Source organism: Dermacentor variabilis, chromosome 8 (genome assembly GCF_050947875.1).
Source record: "Dermacentor variabilis isolate Ectoservices chromosome 8, ASM5094787v1, whole genome shotgun sequence".
Lineage (NCBI taxonomy): Eukaryota > Metazoa > Arthropoda > Arachnida > Ixodida > Ixodidae > Dermacentor > Dermacentor variabilis.
Genome location: NC_134575.1, coordinates 55,313,255 through 55,328,703, shown reverse-complemented (window position 1 = coordinate 55,328,703; position 15,449 = coordinate 55,313,255). Strand labels below are relative to the sequence as shown.

General features: G+C 43.1%; 1 long non-coding RNA gene across 1 annotated transcript; it reads right to left on the bottom strand.

The window, feature by feature from the left end:
• Nucleotides 1-1,046: 1,046 nt before the first annotated feature.
• On the bottom strand, nucleotides 1,047-14,667 carry LOC142591030 (uncharacterized). Its single transcript, XR_012830307.1, has 3 exons — nucleotides 14,597-14,667; nucleotides 2,642-2,729; nucleotides 1,047-1,217 (listed from the first exon to the last, which is right to left on the bottom strand). It is a non-coding gene; the product is annotated as an uncharacterized LOC142591030 (long non-coding RNA).
• Between the last annotated feature and the right edge of the window lie 782 nt (nucleotides 14,668-15,449).

Genomic DNA, 15,449 nt, shown 5'->3' with positions numbered 1-15,449 from the left:
GCTGTTGCCTACTTGGAGACATCCCGTTAGATTCTATGGCAGTTGGGTCAGGTAACATGACGTTCTCGATCGGAGTGAAAAGGTCTTGTGCTGTCTAGGTCGTGTTTGATTAACAGCGAAAGTAGTGACATCATTTCTCTCCGTCACAGCCGAGCGCACGGGCAGGAATTTTTATTCGACTCCTGAATGGGTAAACCACGCGTCATATGCATTCCTGAGGAGCAGGCAGCTTTCCATCAACGCCGCGAGGGCACAATCGCGAACGAGCTCGTCTACGCCGCGCCGATGCAGCTGCCTGGGCACTGGGCCAAGATGCAGCTGCCTCGTGGAGCCGATCGAAAGCAGCAACTGCGTACCGAGCCTACCGGTGGCCTAGCAAGCCGTCATTTAATGAATAGTTGGAATTAAGGCAATGACAAATACCGGGGCCTTCACATTTCAACTCCGCTTATTAACCAACCGTAAGGAGTGCTTCGGCCTTGATTTTTTATGGTTCGATTCAAATAAGAGCAATAAACACATTGTTTTGGGCATGAATTACCGGGCGCTCGTGGTGTTGCCGACATCAAGGATACAAGTTCGAAAGGCAGTGTACGCCAGAAATGTCGGACTATTCTGCTCCCTTAAAGCATTGTTTTTTATTGACTCCAAAACACAGACAAGGCGCATAAAAATATCGCAATGGCCTTCCCCATTGCCTACAAAGTACACATTTTCGCAAGGCTATTAGAAGTAGAGTGGTGTGGAAAATGGTACCTTTGTAGAGTACAAACTCGCTATCATCTACTACGTCCTACTGACGGTGATGCTGCATCAACAACAACGTCAGGAGTGGGTCTTCGTCTGGGTGCCCATCGTCACGAAGGGGATCATCAGGGTGGAGACAGCAAACTAAGTTATGAACTTCTTTAATGCTGTCAAAGTAAATATATACAAACTATAGCCACCTCTTTGATTGTCAGCAGTTTTCACAAAATATGACGTTCGTTTTGAGCGCAAATGTTTTCTATATGGGCGATTCGGCCAGTCTCAGTACTCACCGCAGTCTTTTTCCGGCACACAATCTCCGTCGCTACTTCTGTACAAATCCTTCGCACAGGCACACTTAATTTGATACAGGGGACAGGGAGTCGGTGCTACTCCGGCGCACAAGAACGACTGGTAGTCAACATACCGTCGGTTCTTGCAGTAAACTGCTCTTCTTCCCTGTCCACAAGCTGAGAAGAGAAAATGGACGAAATAAACGTCATTTCCTCTAAAATACTTCATCACTTCGTACATCACCCTACAAGAGGCCTCCCTTGAGCTCACAGTGAAGGCCTTCAGAGTGGAACAACGTATCGCAGTAAAAATACGCAAGCAACTTTCAACGAAGGAAACATAAGGTTTAGAATAATTTGGCTGTTTCCTTGATCGCTACGACTGTGCAACAATTGCGCATAGTATTTTCCCTGGCTCACTGCTTGCAATAAATAATTATTTATCTTGCAAGTCATAGATGATGCTGTTCTTGACCGAAATGAAGCCCTGTGGGTCCACTACATTTTCTTACATGTTATCTACACCAAGGCCTCTTTCGCATATGCTGAACGCTTGGTAGAGGGTGGTCGCTTTTTCAATTGTTGGCACACTAATGCATTGAAAATTCTAATCTATAGTTTGCCGAGCTAAATGTCGTGCGCAAAATGTAGATATGTTTCAATTATTGCAGTTCTGCCTGAAATGATTGAATGTTCAAATAATGATATGACAAGCTTACGTTAAGGGCACCGGGGTCGTAATAGGTTAAAGGCCGTAAAGCTCCACCCACAGTGTTTGCCTCCTACCCATGATATCATTGGCCAGTTTGAATATGGGGAAATTAATAACCTTGTCACCGACACTTAGGAAATTTCATGCTAACGCGATGAGTGGCCGATTTCGCATTACTTTGTCCCCTAATTTTACGACTTAATCACGTTGGTACATTCGCTGTTATTATTTAGGTTTTATTGAGAGTTCAAGTTGAAACGCACAGACAGATAGGTAGCCTTTTACAAAGTTTAGAGCTGTGCATCATGCTCAAATTTTGGATTAGGTAACTGTATAACGTTTTCTAATACAATTGAAAGAAAAATGATGCGACTACAAATTTTGGGCCATTTCTCCAAATGGGACGCAATGGCATCAAATAGCACCCATGGGCATGTGCGTATCTAGAGTTCATGAAGAGAAACTTGAGGGTAACCCTTTGTTCCTGTTTTAATTGTTCCTTATTAGTTATCAAAATATCACTCATTTACATTTACAATAATATAACAAATGAATGCCCCAATTTCACAAATTGCGCATTTTTGTGCCGCTACAAGGCATTGTCATTTTCGTTTGACGGACAGATTTTGCTGGAGTTTCACCAAAGAATGCTTCCACATTAAATATGACAACTATAATATAATTGTTAGATCGGAATCTAATTCACTTTGGATTGCCGTAAAATAATCTTGCATAAGGTCAATCGTATATCACTGCGATTTCATTAAAAATGTTAAATTAGCAAGTTCAATATCACCAAGACAATTATTGCGACGAATACTCTTTAAGGTGATAGGAGAGATAGTTATTCTTTGAAATATATTTTTCAACAAAGGACAACGTAACTCACATTCCGCAGAGCCAAAGACCGTGCAAATAATTGCTAATGCAATACTGGACCTCGGCAGCTCCATAGGAAGGATTTCTGTATGTTTCCACTGGTATAAGAAAAGAAAATATGGCACAATAGTAAGCACAGTTTCAGGCTGCACGCAAGATCTACGTGACCATTGAGATGTTCTCTGCATATGCGTAGTGAAAGTCGGTGTTTTTACGCCTTTCATCATGTCGGACTGACTCATAAAAAATATGCGACATATGAATGAATCGCTTGTTTTTGTCCGACATAAACTTCTAAATTAGCATATTCTATGTCCTCTTCGGTCTCAGCCAATTTATTTTTTTGCGTCATGGCTCATTTCTTAAACCAACGTTGAGGTGATTCTGTTCATTCGAAAATCGATATCTGTGAGGGCACTTTTGCAAATCCATTTTAATGAGCTACTAACCATTCCAGGCAATATTGCCCTGCAAGGTTTTGTCCCAACCACTCGAATTATCCTTCACAAAATTTCATCAATGCAAATGCCAAATACATCATTCATCATTATGGCATTATGGCATTATGGCGACCAGAGAGAAAATATGTGCAGCCTCACCTACAACTTAGCGGGGAGGACTGTTAATTGGCGTAAAATACCGACCAGAGTATTCTCTCATTTAAAATTGCTAAACGCCATGTGCCCTACTCGCTATATGGCCATAAGCCATTGGTGTAGTGGCATACCCGCTCTAATACATAATCGAGAAAGGGGCTGACAGGTGGAATAGCACACTGTGGTATAAAGTTTGTAAACAGGGATTAGGTGCCTCAGAAAGCCTGGCCAACATTTCGATAGGATGACCTATCTTCGTCATCCAGGAATGATGTCGATGGAACAACGAAGGTAGTAGGAAGAGAACGGCATGACACGAATTGGATAACAATACTGAAGTAATGCAAATGATGAAACAAGAGCGTCACGACGACGGCATGAAGATAACAGAATGACGACGACGGCGTGTCTACAGCCAGATGCTAAAGTTAAAATGAAGACAATAGAACGACCTCGCCGGTATCCTGACGACGGTATGAGAACGAATGCATGACGACGACTTTATGACAGCGATGCAGTGACGACAGTAGCATGACACCGCATGAAGAAAATTGGATGACGATAAATGTATGATAATAGAATGACAAAGACTGTGTAACGAAAACTGTATGACAATAGCGTGACGATGACGGCATGATGAGAGTCAGATGATAAAGCTGGAGAGACGATGATGGCGCTACTACGACGGCATTACAATGAAGGTCTGACACTGGAAGCATGGTAGAGATTCTGTGACGATGATGGCGTCACCAGGGCTGTACAATCGCGATTGAATTACAACTTATGACTACAGTAAAATGGCGAAGAATGATTGAGAACAATGGAAAGACAAATGCATGAAAACTGCGTCGACGTTGCACAAGTGATGACAATGACAAAACGACAGTGCGGAGACGATAGCATAACGACGATGACCATGTGAGCACGATGGCTTGACGACGACAACATGACGGGAGTCTGACGACCAAACTGGAATGACGAAAATGTAACGACTGCAGCAACACCACAACTCCCGAACACATACTTAGTCACCAAAGCTCTTAGAAAACTGGAAATATTGGGTTGCAGTAGAAGGCGTAACAGCGACAGCACAGCAAAAGTCAGATCACGAATCTGGAATGACCACGATTGAACGACCAGGATGGCCATCACTAAATGGTGTAACAACGAATGGGCGACGACTGTATGACGACAATGGCGGAGCGACGACGGCATGACAAGTGTTGGAAGACAAAGCTGCAGTGATAGTGATGCAACGCGCACGACGGCATCGCAACCATGAGCTCATACTTAGCGGACCAAGCAGTTAGATAAATTGCGTCAATGGGTCGGGTCCGAAGGACATATACGCGGTGAAAGAATAATTCAATGTACTGGGGCTGAAAATTGGAACTCCATTCCCCTCAAAACTAAACTTGCAAGCAAATTTCTGTCTTGCAACGTACATTCTTTTTAAAGTCAGCCATAGAGCAACTGAATTTGAATTCAGAGAGCTATTTCTACACCCCGCCTATCCTAATAACGCGATAGCGTTGCTTAGAAAAACCGAATTTCCGGAGTCCCCCACTACGGCGTGCCTTATAATCAGAAAGTGGTTTTGGCACGTAAAACTCCATAACTTAATTTCTTGTAAGAAAAAGTTTATTTAAACAAGGGACGATACGAACACTGAGTCACAATCACGGCAAAATTGCAGCAGGACGATAACATGTACAAGAAAGGAAGGAGTGTATACATGGCACGTTCTCAAAGTAGAGTCCGAGTCCTCGTTCATTAACATATAACAACATAGACCCACGGAAAGGCAGAGTTAAACATCAACTAATTGCCACATGTATGAAATAACGCTTAATATATATATATATATATATATATATATATATATATATATATATATATATATATATATATATATATATACATATATGTATATATATATATATATACATATATATTGTACACAATGGTTTTGTGCAATGATGATGTGACAGAGACAGTTTACATAATTTTGAAGTCATGCTATGAGATGTCTGTACATACAAAAATGATCATTTATTAGAGAACACGTCTACAGAGAAGTTACTGGCACTAAAATTTTGTGCACATTCAATCCACACTTCTTATGTCCCGGCTACAAGAGCAAGGCTTGTAAGCAAGAGCAAGGCGAAAATTAAGCTGCATATGCCCATCTGCGACCGACAGGAAACGGCGTGACCACTGTCGAAGCAACTCTTCTTCCCCTAGGAAGAACAACCCTCACAGAAACGACAGTAGCTCAGAGTAGAGCCTCCCCAGATGTGGAAACAGAGCACGGTGACGATGCCCCGCAGCAACTGCCTCGCACCGGTTACGCCATAGACAAAAGGCCCCCGCAGTAACTAAAAGTCGCGCAAAGCGGCCGCGTGAAGAGCCACCAGATGTGATAAAGTGGTTAATTCCAAGGCCACGGAAACCAGTATGCATGGCCCTCCAATACATCCTGGCAACGAAGCATTGCAGCAGCATATGTTTATTGGATTCCTGAAGGAGGCAATTGGGACAGAGCGAAGATGGGACCACACCCCACCGCTCTAACCTGTGCCGACTGTGAAGCACTTGCCATCCTAGACAACGCATGAAGCCGCGTAGGTGGACATGCCGAAATAACGCCATTATTGCATGCGGCGACACATTATTGGAACGTGCGCGGCACGCTGGAGGAACTTGAGGAAGCAGTAAGGCTGAAATTTCATCCACAACACGGCTTTCGAGAACGCCTACATCAGGACGTACAATTGTTTGTGGCGATAATATGCCATGGCCGTAGAGTAAAATGCAGGTGCGTTTAACACATAGCGTCAGGCAGGCCGTGTCGCAGGAAATCTGGTGTACGCGACTGGCCTCCGGCAAAGATTTTCAAACCACACATACCAAGGCCGTTCATTTGACGCCAGGATTTCACTGAGCTAATTAAATTTCTCAAGCTGGAATACGCGGAAAAATCGCAATGTACTACTTACAAACAACCTAAAGACACGATAGCTCTCGAATTGTAATTCGAATATGCGGGAAACACAATTCGGTCACGCGAGAACTCAAACAAAACATTTTTCGAGCGTTTCTACAATGCGCTGACCGGAGGCGGGGTCCGCCATTTTCAGACGCCTGCCCGTAAATCTCTCAGAGTCCACGGAGCAGCGCGCCCGCTTCCTTCAAAGACTTCCGGATGGCGCTCGCCAACGCCGCATCGCAACCCCTGCAAAAGGCCGCGTTTTGACCAGAAATCCCCCCTTCGTGCATAGCATTCGCTGCGAGCGTTTCGCAGTGCACATCGCGGTTATATACGCTGCAGTTGCCGGGAACCGTGAGAAACAGTCAGGGTTCTTTGAATGCTATGGCGTTCCACACTTAAAGTCGAAGCTTAAGCGTCCTTCATTTTTTTATATCTTCGTCAATGTTCTTTTACGAAGATAGCTTTTCCTATCGAAACATTGACCAGCCTTTCTGAGGCACTTTATCCCTGTTTACAACATTTATGACGCAGTCGTTTCTATTGCTTCTTTCCGCGCATCGAGCGCGTTTCTATTTGAAGATATTTTCAATTTTAGAGATACTCCTTTTTGTTTTCGCTGCTCAAAAAAGCTACGCTAATATGTTTATTCACGCCTTGTGCAACTTATTTACTGCACCTCTGCTATTAAGCCTGTGTACATTAACTCGTGTATCAAATTGGACAGATAAGTAGCCATTTAGGCAAACGATCCAAATATTTCCGCAAACATTTAGCCTGTGTTCACTGAAAATGAAGTTCAACTTGATGAAAAACATTCGGCGATGAGAAGGCGTGACGACGGTGGCTTCATGAAATTATGATATCGCCTGCACGTGCAGATTTTTTCGTTGAATTGAAAGTTTCGCTGCACCACATTTCTCGCATCTTCAGAATCAGATGGGTTTACAATTGTTCAACGAGCTTTCTCAAGCTTACGGAATGTAGGCTCCATGCAAGAACACCCTACAGGAATGAGAGATATGAGAAAATCATTTTTTGGCTAGCATAATTGGAAAGTACCTATCCAATCCCTTAAAGGAAATGGGTGTTGTGAGACATTGCAAGAAAAAGAATAATGAACCCGCTGCATCATGACAGATACCGAAAGGAAAAATATGGCTCTGTACTTTGTATTTCATTTTACTAAAACTCTTTAGACACATTATTCAAACTGGTAACGCAGGTCGAATCAGAAGTGTTTTAAGAAGTATGCGATACATGTTAAATATAATTTTCTTGAATGTATTCCTTTTCTAAAGGATATCATAAAGTTGGAATGACGTTATTGGAACAACCCCGACGGCATCAAGACCAGGAACGCATACATACATACATACATACATACATACATACATACATACATACATACATACATACATACATACATACATACATACATACATACATACATACATACATACATACATACATACATACATACATACATACATACATACATACATACATACATACATACATACATACATACATACATACATACATACATACATACATACATACATACATACATACATACATACATACATACATACATACATACATACATACATACATACATACATACATACATACATACATACATACATACATACATACATACATACATACATACATACATACATACATACATACATACATACATACATACATACATACATACATACATACATACATACATACATACATACATACATACATACATACATACATACATACATACATACATACATACATACATACATACATACATACATACAGGACGCCGAGTTCCTCGCCGACGAACTTGGCGTCCAACAATCGTCGCAACTCTAGCACCAGTCGCGTCAGTTACAGCCTTATTACTCCGCAAACGAGAGCCAGCTTCCACTTTTGCGCTAGCTGTTCTCGCAATGCTTCCCACAATCCGCAAGCATGGTACTGGCGTGTTTCGACGAGATGAGTCTCGATCGTGTAGCTGCATCCCTGACCGCATATGCGACTGCTCGTCTGCGGCGCAGCTACATATCGCCGCTGCAAGAGTCTCACAGCCAGGAGACCAGCTGTTCTGCCTGGAGCAAACAGTCAACCGCCCTACCAGTGCACCGGAGAAGCTGACGACGGGCGGCAGCACTGGCGACCAATTTTGGCGCAACCATTCGCCATCACAGTCTCGCAGCACGCCTAGAGACTCGCCGCGGCAGTTGCGTTGGTACTACCATCGTTTTCGCGAACAAGCAAGTCGCTGCAACCAACCCTGTTCGTGGATGGGAACGGCGCCGCCCAGTCGCTAACGGCGGAGTGTCACATCGACCCTCGCGCACGCCATCTATTCATTCGTAGTCGACCGCATTACCGGCACATGCCTCCTCGTCGACACCGGAGCCGAGCTTTCTATTGCTGCTGCCACGGCTGTATATCGCCGACGCGGCAAGTTCGCGTCCACGCTCCACGCAGTGAACAACAGTCCCTTTGCGTCGTATAGACTCCGGTAAATAACCCTATACGCCGGACGCTAGCACAGATGGGCGTTCGCGAAGGCCGACGCCAGTTTTGCCATACTGAGAGCGGGCTTTCTCAGAGATTTCAACCCTGCTTTGAGTGCTCCGATCGGTGCCTAAAGGATAACATCGCCTCCTTCGATCTACTTGGCCTGTAGTCCAACCTGACCTCATCTGGCATCCGTACGTTTTGGCTGGTCTAAACGTACAAGATACTTGCTGAGTGGCCGCAACTCAAGAAGCCCCGAAACGGTGCGCTGACCGTGAAAGGCAAGGTGCCGCATCATATCACCACCCCCGGCCCGCCTGTCGCCGCCTGGCTACGGAGGCTAGCTGGACGGGGGTTGCAATCTGCGCGGCATGACTTGGAACGCGTGTTTCTGTTGGGCGTTATTCGTGCTTCCGTCACCAATTGGTCTTCACTTCTCCATCTGGTTCCATAGCAGGACAATGGTGACTGGCGGTCTTGTGGTGATTACGGAGCTTTGAATGCCGTCACTACTCCGAATCAATACCCCATACCCCACATACTTGACTTTTGCGCTCGTCTCAATGAAGCGAAAATATACAGGAAGATTGATTTAACGAGCGCGTACCACGAAATTTATGTCGGCGCCAGCGAAATTTCGAAGACAGCAATCACTGCTTCATTTAGCCTGTTTGAGTTTCTCCGCATGCCTCTCGTTTTGAAGAATGCTGCGCAAACTTTTCAAAGGTTCATGGACGAGGTTACACACGGACTCCTGTTCATTTTCGCCTGCCTTGGCGTCATTTCCTTCGTAAGTCACCAGGACAAAGAGCTCATAGAGCACCTTCGCCTTCTATTTAAGTGAGTGGATGAACAGCGCCTTGTCCTAAAGCCTCAGTAATGCATTTTCGGAGTTTACGTCCTGGATTTTCTCGGCCATCGCATTTCTCCCCAAGGCGTCCAGCCACTGCAATCACAGGTGCGGGCCACTCGGCAACCCTGGTTTAATTTTGAATAAAGCTACTCGACTCTCCGTTCTCACGGTGTCAAAATGTGCATTCCTTGACTACGCCAAACCGAGCTCTCAACATATGTGTTGTACTGCCGTCACAAAACATATGTCAAAACGGGACAGTGTCTATGAAGGCTTTGATGAAAGATATCGTGATGGTGGAACAAAATCAATATAGACAACATTTATAGCCGACTAGAAGCATTGTAGACGTCAATAAAATTTGCACTTTGCGAAAATAAATGCCAACCACGCTACATCTTCGACGCGTTCGGTGATCGCAGGATGCGCCTTTCGTTGGGGCGCTCCTTCTCGATGGCAATGCCACCGTTCTCTCAGGGCTCATGCTCTTTACCTCACGCAACGCTGATAGGTAATCGGTCAATGATTTAGATAAGGACGATAAGCAGTGACGCGGGTTTATATAGGTCTCATCACGGTTGGTAATTCTTCGACAGAACAGCAACTTGGGCTTCTTCGTTTTCCATCCTTGTGTTAACAGCGCAAAAGGTAGACGGGGACACGAGAAGAGAAAACGACAACACGAGGTTGTTGAAAGTCGCACTGCTGGTGTAGTCTTCTCATCTCGTGTCCGCGTCTATGTTTTGCGCGGTTAATGCCGATGTGGATGGTTAAAGGCAGATGGATAGGGCGCTAAGGAGCGAATAGGGCTCATAGTGATCGGATGAATCAAGATTAGGTGTACAGAGATAAGATGGACACGTCAGGATCGATTGTGACGAGCTTGATAACAACCGATAAGGCTTGATAAGGACTGAATAGAGTGCGATAAAATTGATAAGGACTAGTCGGATCAAGTTTGATAATATTAATAATTACATCGGGCTGTGCAAAGATGGGCAAATGGTACAATGCCTATGCCTACTCAGAAAACGCCAATGGAGATTTTACGCTCCTTTTTTTACCTCATAGTGAGAGTAATTGTGCTTAATAGTCAACATAAGACTTGATTTCGTGAAAAAAATTTTTCTATATTACGATGGATGAAGGCTCTGTATTATTTATAGAAGTAAGAGCACATAATAGACATTGATCACCCATTTAATATTGTTAACTCCAAGAAACACAACCGACTTGAAGTAGCTCCACGCGCCATGTGTGTGGCGGAGGCCTTGCACTGCGGAAGCCAGGTGTTTAGTCAGAAATAGCAACACTTCAGGTCATAGGGCAAAATGAATGTTCAAACGAGCGATCCCACCAGGTCCGGCAATTTCCATTTCTCAATGTCTTGTGTAAACCTATTCGGTCCTGCATTAGGTCATTGTCTATAACGTCTCAAGACTGTGTCTAAGTGTAATAAAACCCGCCATGGTTGCTTAATATAGCTAATATAGCTTAATGGCTATGGTTTTGGGCAGCAAAGCACTAGGCGACGGGATCGAATTCAGATCACGGCGACCACATTTCGATGGCTGCGAAATGCGAAAACACCCTTGTACTGGTGTACAGGCGTGTTTTAAGTGCAATATACATGCACTTAAGGAACCCCAGGTGGTCCAAATTTCCGGAGTACCCCAGTATGGCGTGCCTCATAATGAGAAAGTGATTCTGGCCCGTAAAACAACATGATTTATATAGATACAATAGAAACCTCACGCTCAAACTTGTTTCCAGACTCACGCTCAAACTTGTTTCCAGAAAAAAAAAGGCCACATGCTCTTCAAGGAAAAAGGAAGCTATCGAGAACGGCGTTACGTGTAAAGCAGGAACTGCATCCGCTGCAGTGTTGTGGCAATTGGCATCCGCCACGGTCCTCGTAAGCGAAAGTGGTTGCGAAAACTGGAGGTGCATGATGAAATATTCGCACTTGTAGTTGTGAAAAAGTGACGTGTATAAGAACTCACGAGGAGGGGAAGAACTACCGTAAGCAAAATTTGTTTGACAAAAAGCCACATTGGACTTCTTCATCGAAATTTATGATAGGTGCCGGTTTTCTACATAATCAAAAATTACACTACACATTCCACGATCTCACCTATAGTTTGAGACTTCTTCCGTGTATTCGCATTTATTTGATGGGGCGTTTTTTTTTACTAGTCACCACAACAAAATGAAATAGATACTAAAGCCACAGAATCCTACCGCAAGTTCAATGTTATGTTTTATTGAAACGTACACATATCATGAGGAATGAAAGTGTAAGAAAACTTATCAAAGTATGTGGAGACAAAATGCACTTCGGCATTCCAATTGCGGTGCTTTAACGAATTCAACTGCTTCGGCTGCCATCCTGCAGACCACATTATTTTGTGTTCCTTGTCTGCCGATAACAACCCTAAGCGCTTTAGGCAGTGTAGATGAAGTACAAAACAGTAGATGCCGAACGCTCTTTTTACTGAAGGCATCGCCTAGCAGCTGAGCTTAGACTCAATCAACTATCCATAAACTTTCGTTTCTTATTCCATGCTATCACGACTGCTAAAATTCCGAGACCCCCACGGTGGAGTGAACACTGGGATACATAGCGCTCGCTGTTTTATTAGTCGGAACGGAACGAGCGAAATTTAGCGCTATAGAATGCATAGGAGACGCCACCTGTCATGTTTATTAGAAATGGCGAAATAATAATTGAAATGAGAATTGCAGAGGACGCGCAGATGCGAGGACTGACATCTTATATTTCGCAACACATATATATATATATATATATATATATATATATATATATATATATATATTATAGGTAATTGCAACTAGAATCAGGACCACCTTAAACTTCTCTCAACCAAAGGACCAGGCAGGATTCCGTAATGGCTACTCAACAATACACCATATTCAGACTATCAATCAGGTGATAGAAAAATGTACGGAATATAACCAACCCTTATATATAGCTTTCATTGATTACGAGAAAGCATTTGATTCAGTCGGAACCTCAGCAGTCATGGAGGCATTGCGGAATCAGGGTGTAGATGAGTCGTATGTAAAAATACTGAAAGAAATCTACAGCGGCTCCACAGCCACCGTAGTCCTCCATAAAGAACGCAACAAAGTCCCAATAAAGAAAGGCATCAGGCAGGGAGATACGATATCTCCAATGCTATTCACCATGTGTTTACAGGAGGTATTCAGAGACCTGGATTGGGAAGAATTGGGGATAAATGTTAAAGGAGAATACCTTAGTAACTTCCGATTCGTTGATGATATTGCCTTGCTTAGTAACTCAGAGGACCAACTGCAATGCATGCTCACTGACCTGGAGAGGCAAAGCCGAAGGGTTGGTCTAAAAATTAATCTACAGAAAACTAAAGTAATGTTTAACAGTCTCGGAAAACAAAAGCAGTTTACGATAGGTAGTGAGGCATTGGAAGTGGTAAGGGAATACATCTACTTAGGACAGGTAGTGACTGCGGATCCGGATCATGAGACTGAAATAATCAGAAGAATAAGAATGGGCTGGGGTGCGTTTGGCAGGCATTCTCAGATCATGAACAGCCGATTACCATTATCCCTCAAGAGAAAAGTTTAAAACAGCTGTGTCTTACCAGTGCTCACGTACGGGGCAGAAACCTGGAGGCTTACGAAAAGGGTTCTACTTAAATTGAGGACAACGCAACGAGCTATGGAAAGAAGAAGAATATTTGTAAGGTTAAGGGATAAGAAAAGAGCAGATTGGGTAAGGGAACAAACGCGAGTTAATGATATCTTAGTTGAAATCAAGAAAAAGAAATGGGGCATGGGCTGGACATGTAATGAGGAGGGAAGATAACCGATGGTCATTAAGGGTTACGGACTGGATCCCAAGGGAAGGGAAGCGTAGCAGGGGGCGGCAGAAAGTTAGGTGGGCGGATGAGATTAAGTTTGCAGGGGCAACATGGCCACAATTAGTACATGACCGGGGTAGTTGGAGAAGTATGGGAGAGGCCTTTGCCCTGCAGTGGGCTTAACCAGGCTGATGATATATATATATATATATATATATATATATATATATATATATATATATGAATTAGACGTAGGGATACCGAGTGGCCTGATGTTGATTAGTCATATCCTAAGAAGTCAACATACCATGACTCCAAGAATTGTACAGGGGAAATAAACCGTAGTTCTTGATTGAATCAGGGAAATGATAAATGACCGGAAAGAAAGTGGATCCAAACAACTGGCCGTAGTTTTGATACGAACCCATGTCTTCGCGTTACGCGTGCGATGCTCCAGCAAATTCAGCTACGGCGCTGTCGTTTTACCAACCACTATCCGAGGTATTCATGCGTATCTGTCAGAACTAACCATGGGAGTGCTAGACAGCGCCACCAAGCACGGCCTTGGCGGTTGATCAGAAACATCCTTTCTGCTAGGGGCGTGAGATCTAATATATATATTTAAATATATATATATATACATATACATATATATATATATATATATATATATATATATATATATATATATATATATATATATATACATGACGCCAAATATGCAGCAAACATTTATTTTCAGCACTTAGTGTTATAAAGCTAATGCACAAGAAATTACATTTTGTATAGTATGTGTTAACGTACCTTGCTTTCTCATTTCAGCGATAGTTTCTCACTTCGAATAGATCCAGCTTCCTTGATCTGCTCATATGTCAGAAAATACTGAACTTCCGAATAGAAAGATCGTCATTTTCTGCCAGGAATCTCCCATTTCATATCACAGCATATTTGACTTAAGCAAACAGTACGCGAACTCAATCCCTAAAGTTTATGATTTCAACACTGTTGCTTTTAGTTGAAATAACATAACATCAAAAGTAGATTTTCGCAACGACAAGCAGATTTCACTTCAACTTTCTCAGCTGCGATAAATTAACATGCAAAAAATGGTGTTCGCTGTTGCAACAGCAATTACCTGCAGAAGTACAGCAGAAACGCTACCAAAATATTGCCGCTCTTGAAATGTGGAGGTACCGGAAATTGGGCCTGCACTGCGATACGCATGATCAGGCGAATCTCTTATATGTCAACTGTGACGTCATTAGATTCTTAGTCTGTCGTAGATGCTGCCGTAAATGCTCTGACTGTTAAACCATCTATTCGCATGTCGAAGGACCTTCAATGCTCGTCGTAAAGCCATCTGTTCAGAATTATAATTACCTAGTGCTCACTTGAAAAGTTTTTTTTTATTCAAAAGCAAAAAAAAATTCTGCGCGTGTTCTAGCGATGGTCGTACAATACTCGCTAGGCATCGAATTACGATAAATTTTGGAAACACACGTACCAATATTTGGTCATACAAGCTGTCGGAAAGTTACGCTTGCAGTCGTAAGCGTTTGATGGAAACGCTGCCAAAGAAAGGTCAAAGTAGTTTCTCCACTCTAGTTTTGATGGTCTTTCTCCTGGTGCACAGCGATACCAATAGAACAGAACCAGAGTGAGTGTGCGCCGTTAACACATCTATCACAGTGGTTCAGGTGTAATAGAGACAGTTAACTTGATTCCTGAATGTAAAATGCTTCAGCTAAAGCTAAGTCACTTTAAGAGGAAGCTTCAGCTCGGACACAACTCCGACGCAGCGTGTTCAAATACATGTAAAACGCAAACACATTTTTTCTGAGATAACCACTGGAACGATTTTAATGAAATTTGTAGAATTTGAGAGAGAAAGTTAAGTTCTAGTGACTGCTGGAAGCGGTATTTCGGTTTAGGGCCTGAATTTTGTTAAAAAGATTTTCAAATATTCGACCGTTTGCAAAAAATAGAAG